The sequence below is a fragment of the Microtus ochrogaster genome, chromosome 17 (genome assembly GCF_000317375.1).
Source record: "Microtus ochrogaster isolate Prairie Vole_2 chromosome 17, MicOch1.0, whole genome shotgun sequence".
NCBI lineage: Eukaryota > Metazoa > Chordata > Mammalia > Rodentia > Cricetidae > Microtus > Microtus ochrogaster.
In genome coordinates, this window is record NC_022019.1 from 5,359,628 (window position 1) to 5,367,313 (window position 7,686).

Genomic DNA, 7,686 nt, shown 5'->3' on the forward strand with positions numbered 1-7,686 from the left:
TCTTCCTGCTGGTTATCTTCTTTGGAGGAAGCTCTTGATTATGTCCTTGCCTCAGGTTTCATTCTGCTTGGTTTTTGTTGCTGTTGAGGTCATGAATTTCCTGTGTATTTTGGATACCCATCCTTTATCAGATATTTAATTTGCAGTAAATGTTTCCTTCCATTCCCTAGGTTTCCCTTTTACTGTTGATGCCTTTTTATACTCAAACCCTTTTTAATTTTAGCCAAGCTCAAGTTGTCTGATTTTTCTTTTATTGACTATGCCTTTGGTGCTAGCCAAGAGACCCTGGCCAAATATAACACCCTAAGTTCACTTTTAACAATTTAATCTCATCCCTATAACTGTGAGGCAGACTGATGCTTCCTTGCCGTAACATCACATATAACATCATATATATCAAGCAAATAAAAAATGTAAAAATTTCTGCTCTAACAATTATGGCTAACGCTAACTTCAAATGTAAATTTATAGTTATTTTAACATGAAGAGTGTTTTAGGACAACAAAAAAACCACTTCCTTGGCCTATTGAAGGACAAATGGATGTTCCCTTCTTCCCTGATGGCTTCCTCTTACAAGGCAGTCACATCAATCAACTAAGCCCCAGAGACATCTACTCCTCTTCAGGAATGTATAGTCGGAAGAGGTACGTGACAGGCAAAGGTGGAGGAGACAGCCACCACACTGATCACGCGTGTGATCACCTGTGCCACCCCTCACTGCAGGAAAGTGACATTGATACCCCTAAAATGTCCAAAATGCATTGCCACGACATGTGGACTGGAGACACCATTTTAACAAGAAGAAACATGGTTTTATCTGCTGTCAAAGAGGGCAGGCACATTCTGTGTGGGAAGGACTCGTAATCCTCCTGCCTCAGACTCCCAAGGAAGTCTAGGATTGCAGGTGCATACCACTGGGCCAGATGGAGTTCTTAAAACGGAGCCTTGCAGGGAAGCTGCCTTGAAATCCTGCCCATTTTGGAACCCAGTTTTTTTTTTTTTTTTTACGTGTATTGTCTAGTGAACAACCTGTTCTGAGGAGGTCTTGTAGGATCAAATATGAAGAACCCTCTCTTTTCCTAGGCAATATTTGTTTCATTTTCATTTGTTATTCTCAAGTGCCTAAGAGGACATCATTCTTAGCTCTGGTTTCCTCTCTCTGGTGATTGTTCAGCCAATTCCGCCCTGCCTCTCACTTGTCTCGTCCCCACAGTGGTTTCCCTGATCATGACCCTCCGGAACCTTCCAGTTTTCTGCTTCTCCCTGTCGGTTGTTGCCACACCCCCTCTCGCTTCTCTTCCAGAAGGCTGGAGTGTTCTAGATGCTCCCCAGGGATGAGAGTCCTTAGCCTGGACTCTGCCCTTCGAGCTCACCCTTCCCTCCGCACACAATGCACACCGTGTTTCTTTTCATCCTCCACGATGTGACACACTGAGCATCTAGTCTTGTCTTGGTAGACTTTACGTACATTGTTTCTTTTATCCAGATGCTGTTTTGTGGCCCCGAGAGGAGTTGTTGTTGTTATTCTTAAAATAGGGGCCTAGTGATTCCCTGCCACCCCCACCCCCTGCAGTGGGCATTGCCTTGCTTGGACTTGCTACTATCTATCAGGTCACCCTATGTGCTTGCCTGAGTCTGGGCACACAAGCTCCTGATGGCATTTGACACTCTGTGTCCCTGTCTCCTTAGCCTGCAAGGTCAGTGCCGGTCTCCGGCAACTCTGCCCTAAGTGCATTCCTAGCTCAAAGTGGATCTGGTTTTATTGACTGAGCTGAGGTATGCTGGCTTTAGTCAACTATTGATTTTTTTTTCTTAACTTTCAGCCAAAATCTCCATCCTCATGTACTAGCATAGACCCCTAGTATATGCTTCTTAAGCAGAGACTATAGGGGGAGGAGACAACTTAAAAGTAAAGGGGCTACTGAGAAAAATGGAAGGCGGACTTCTGAGTCTCAGACACCAAATGGGACTCATGTAGAGAGTGGCTGGGCTTCAGGAGGAATGGTGGGTACAGGAAGCAGGGGCCCACAGTGCTCCTAGATTCTCTAGAGCACCTTCGACTCTCAAGACTGGGCTGCCTTCCACACTTGCTGCTACTGTCACTGGATGTCCCCTCTTGTCCACGTGTCCAGGCCATCACCATCTTCTCCCCGCCATGGCTCACTCACAGGAAAGCCAGCTGGGCTACTGTGCAAAACTCTTGTGACATTTGTTCCTCTGTAGAGAATGTGTGTCACCCCTCTTTCACTTAAACAGCTTCAAGGGAAAGGAGGACAGAACGTGTTTTACATGTAGTTCTGCGTGAACTTCCCAAATTGCTGCTTTTGTCCCATCGTATCGTCAACAAGAGCGTCGCAGCGGTCGGTAGGACCTACTTGTGCCGAACAAGTGAATCTGTTGCTTGTGGAACTGGTCAGGATAGACTTGTGCTTCTCGGGGAGGGGGTATTATTTTGCAGGAACACAGTCACTTTGCTAGCCTCATGCCATCTTCCAAGGAGACAGCAGTGTGGAATCACTGGGTAATTTTATGAGGTTTCTCACCGAGTGAAATATTTATTATGGGAAGGACATTATAAATTCAGAATTTATCTAAAACAAATCTGTCTGACTACAGCTGAACATATTTTTAGGCTAAGCAGAAGAGAATAAGGAAATTCTTTTGCTGCTGTGTGGGGAAGTCTTAGAGGTGCACACTACTTTTATCTTCTTAACCTGATTCTACGGAATAGTGGGGAAGCTAGAAAGTTCCTAAGTATTTACAAGAGAAAGGTTAACTTCAAATTGCTTTTCAAATTAAGTGAGTCAAGTAATGCTTTAACTTTTTTCTAATTCCTATTTTTCTTCCTTGTTAAAATAGCATGAGCTTAGGTTTTGACAAATAACATTTTTACTGTAACTCTATTTACTATGCCACCCGACCTCAGCTGCATAGAGGTGTTTTAATGGGTGAACTGGGGGACTCTACCTCTCTCTTTGTAAAGATGACACATAGGAACTGTATGTATTTATGCTGCAGTGTGAGATTTTGAACCATATATACAAGGTTAGGGTTTTGGGTATCTGCATTTGGGGAAATTTATGGATTGGTTTTTCTGTTTATCTTTGTTTTTGGAAGGCTGAAATTTGACTATATTGGGCTAAGAAATTTCCAACTTTTTTTTTCAGTTTTATTCATCCCTAATGTTTAAATGGGCCTCATATAGATGATCATAAAGTGTTCCCTGAGAATAATAAAATAATTTATGTTTCTCAATTATCAACAGTTGTAAGAAAATCTTTTACGACTTCTGTCAGGTATATTTAGACAAGATGAGAATCTTTTCACAGGTTCGATTTTGACTTCAAAAGTCTGTATGGTCGACCGTTTCCGATTTCACTGGTTTCTCTTCTCTATATCCTTCCTTTCACTCTACTTGGGCTGTGCATGAGTTTAATTGGTGTCTGCGTTGTATGTGTATACGTATCTACTTTTCTAATATAAATATTTAAGCTATAAGTGTCTATATTTAAGCACATAATTTTTGACATATATTTATGTTCAGTCCATAATTGTTCCCTGATTTCCCCAAGTATTACTTGATTTTCAAATATCTGTGGATTTTTCAAAGAGCCTCTGGCCACTTTCTGGCTGGAGCAGAGAATGCCTCATAACCCTCCAGTGTTTTCGGTCAGAGACAACAGGTGATGGTGTTGGTGGAGGGCTGCCTTGCCAGGCAGTGTGCCCTGTGTTTGTGGGATGGAGCGCTCTGCAGGAGGCACTGGTGTGCAGTTGCTGTGTGGTGTTTTGTTGTTGTTGTGTCGGTGACTGTGGACTGTAGCTGTCTCTTGGTCTACTTCCACACATGAAGAGATTACCTTCCCTCCATATTTGTTATTAGAAGCCAAAATATGTGTTTCTCTTGCTGTGATATAAGACATGATCAAAAGGAACTTGGTGAAGAAAGGGTTTATTTAGCTTACAGTCTGTTGAGGGAAGATGGTAGGAACTCGAGGCAGGGATGCGGAGGCAGAACCTGAAGGAGGAATGTTGCTTACCGGCTCACTTAGTTTGCTTTCTTAAACAACCCAGGAGCACCTGCCATGCGTGGTACTGCCCACAGTGGGCCGTGCCACCCCTACATCAATCACACCAATCAAGGAAATATCTCGCAAGCTAGCCCACAGGCCAATCTTACAGAGGTATTTTCTCAGGGGTGGTTCCCTCCTTTCAGATAACTCTAGTGCATGTTAAGTTGACAAAGCAAACAAGAGACAACTAAGGCAGAGTTGCTCATTCCTCTTGAGAACTGACTCACTTACTGTTATGAATGGAGTCTTTTAACTCTAATCCTTCTTACCCTAAACTTACCACTTATGATGTCTAGCTCTTTTTGATGCTATGTGTAGTATATTCATTCATTTTTCCTTTAACTAATCTGGGTCTTATATTTAAGGTGGGCTGCCCAAAAATAGAGCTGTAGTTGGAAAACTCCTGTTTAGTCCAGTTTGACTTTCATTTGGCATATTCGGACCATTTATATTTAATGTAGTTCTAAGGGTAGCTGGATTTAAATTACCAATTGGCTGCTTGTTTTTCTATGTGTCTAATCCCTTCATTGTTCCTTCCTGTCCTTTTCTTGATTGAGTATTGATAGAGTATTTTAATATGAAGGAGAGTGGAGAAAGGGCCTACATGGGAGGGTTTGGAGGGAGGAAAGGAAAGGGAGAAAGTAATCAAAATACAGTCTCAAAAAAATTTAGAGCATTTTAGGTGCCTTAGTTGAACTCCAACCTGTGTTTGCTAATTGTAGCTCCTTGATTTTTGTTGTTGGCTTTTATTCTTTTGTTTTGTTTTGTTTTTGTTTTTTGAGACAGGGTTTCTCCGTAGCTTTTGGTTCTTGTCCTGGAACTAGCTCTTGTAGACCAGGCTGGTCTCGAACTCACAGAGATCTGCCTGCCTCTGCCTCCCGAGTGCTGGGATTAAAGGCGTGCGCCACCACCACTCGGCCTTGTTGTTGGCTTTTATCATTGGTTCAGGATTTTCTATATGAATTTTTCCACTTGTCTCTTCCTTACTCTGCATGTCCATTTTATAATGTTTATATTATAATAACATTTATGAGATGTATGTATGCCTACTGTAAGAGTGTATTACAGTATTCTTTTGCATATTCCACTTTTATTCTTTGCAACACACATTTCCCTTTGGGGTATTTTAAAGTCCCACGATATACTGTTGGGTTTACCTTTCTTTAAAATGATATTTTAAAAAGTTTAAAGGGAATGTCTCATTTACTTATGTGTGCCTTATTTTAAATATTAAAAAAATGAACATGACTGAACCAAGGGCCTAGGCCTGCTGGCCAGGTCCTCTGCCATTGAGCCACCCCATGTCTTCTTTTGGCGTGTGTGATCTGAATTTCTGATCTGTGTATTGACGTTTTTCGTGGTTCATAAACACTGTTAGCCTTTGTACGTATGAAAGATTGGTGGAGTGGAATGAGAGACTGGCAGTTTCTAGAAGTTTTGAAAGCTGTTGTTTCAGCGTCTCACTTGCGTTATGGTAGGTCTGCCATCCCTTCCCCTCAGGAAAGCATCGCTAACTATGAGCACCACACTGTTGTACCATAGATCACCAAACTCTATTCCCTGTCAGATTGGGAAATCGGGTGTGGCTCCTATGTTTCTGACATGTCATGTCTTCTCTGGTTATTAGCAAACTATTTTCTTTACTACTGGTTTGTTCAGTGGAATATGATGTACCAAGGTGTGTGTGTGTGTGTGTGTGTGTGTGTGTGTTTAAAATATTTTTCTTGTTTGGTGTTCATTATTTCTGGGCATTTGAATTTATAGTTTTCATCCCATCTGAAAATAACTGACCATATTTTTATTCAAATATTTATATACTTTCCTTCCCACCTTCTAGTTTTCCTTAGACTCCCCCCCCCACGACTCTCCTGGGGTCGCCTCTTAGGCCGCGCCACTCCACCCCTCTTTCCCTTGGCAGCCTTTTTGTCATTGGGTTTTCTCACAGCCATGGGTTACCTGTTTCATTTGGGATTTCTTCTCAGGCCAGTTTGTTTGACCAATTCTGTACCTTGTAAACAAAGCTCTGGGTTTCGATGGTTTCTGTTTGCTGTTTTGTACGTCCTTCTGGCTTAGCTACTTGTAGATCAGTTGATCATGTTGAGGCTAGTCTGTAAACTGTAATACAGCAGAATTGGAGTAGCCTTCCCCTTAAGTCCACTTTTCTCAGTGAGGTGTGTTCCTGGAGCCTCTTAAAAGTCTGGCCTTTTTCTTCCACTATCAGTGATTATTCCTTCTTGGGTCTGGACAAATTTGCCCTAAATCTGTGCTGGTTGAAGGGCAGAAATTCAGGTCTATCTGTGCATGTCTCTGGAGCCTCTGCTTTGTATAGCTTCCCTAGGGCTCTGCTGTGTATCTTTTCCCCAGGGCTTTGCTCTGTATAGCTTCCCGGGGCTCTGCTTTGCAGGTTCTTGCCATTCTAGCCTTGCCAAACTCAGGTTTCTAAGCAGGTATTGTTTGGGGTGGTCATATTTTTGAGATTTTTATGGGTTCAGCTTCCCGGTCCTATACAGAAGACACAATCTCCCAGCCGACGTCCTGGTCCCATGGCTCCCCATGGCTCTTAGTCTTTCTGCCCCCTCTTCCGCGATGCTCCCTGAGTCTTGGGTGTGGGGTTGCACTGCAGATGTGTCACCTGGGCTGGGCACAGCAGTCTGTTGGGCTCTGCATTTTGACCATTGTGGATTCATAATGTTCTCCATCTACTGTACAAGGATTTTCTCTAATGAGCACAGAGAACTACACTTATCTGCACATGCATATGAGTTTTTAGGATAGAGTTAGAAACTAGTCTGGTTTGGGAAACTGGAAGTATTAGGGTCTCCTCTAGGGCCCCTGACCTTACCAGCCACTGATGCTCAGTTAGGTTAGCAGTACCAGGCATGGATATCCTCTTATCCAGTGGGCCTTAATTCTAATTAGACAGCTGCTGGTCATTCACAAGATGTGCCATTGGGGATACCTTGACAAACTGGCCTTTTTGTGGTCCGAAGGCTTTATACCTGTGTAGAAATTATCCCCCTCCCCATTGAAACTCTGAGGTCTTTAGGGATGAGGCTTCTCGGTCAGTCCCAGCTCCATTGCTCTAATTCTTGTGACTAAAGTACATGATGTCAGCAGTGATAGTCTTGCCTTCAAGTTCTGGAGGGAGGGAAACCAAGGGCAACAGTATCAGAGTCTTCCAGTGACTGCTGCTGAGGAATTGAAGTCAAGGCATCTCCTTCCTCCAGCGCCTGTTGCCAAGGAGTTGAAATGGAATTCAAGAGTCAACATAACAGGGAAGTCCAGGCAATACTTCTCAAGAGCCCTTTATTGGGCATCCCTGAAGCTTTTATTCCAAGATAGTTCAGGGTTCAAAGCAGGGGCAGAGAAACAATGGAAAACATACAATATTTCTCATTCCTCTCATCAGATATGCTCATGACACAGAGGGTCTCGTGGACTAATGGGGCTGTTTGCAAGATGCCCTTTAGTGTGCTAAGCTGAACTGATGGTGAGGAAGGGGAGAGGCATTCCTTGGCTGGGGAAGGCACTCCTCTCACGGGAGTAAACAGAGCTCTAGGGGAACAGAGTTCCCGCAGCAGGACAGTGTAGGAAAGTCTGTCCTATGCAGGCTACA

General features: G+C 43.2%; 1 protein-coding gene across 1 annotated transcript in view; it reads left to right on the forward strand.

The window, feature by feature from the left end:
• Positions 1 to 7,686, forward strand: part of Atp8a2 (ATPase phospholipid transporting 8A2) — a 568,947-nt gene that overhangs the window by 54,453 nt on the left and 506,808 nt on the right. The gene's annotated exons all lie outside the window — the stretch shown is intronic.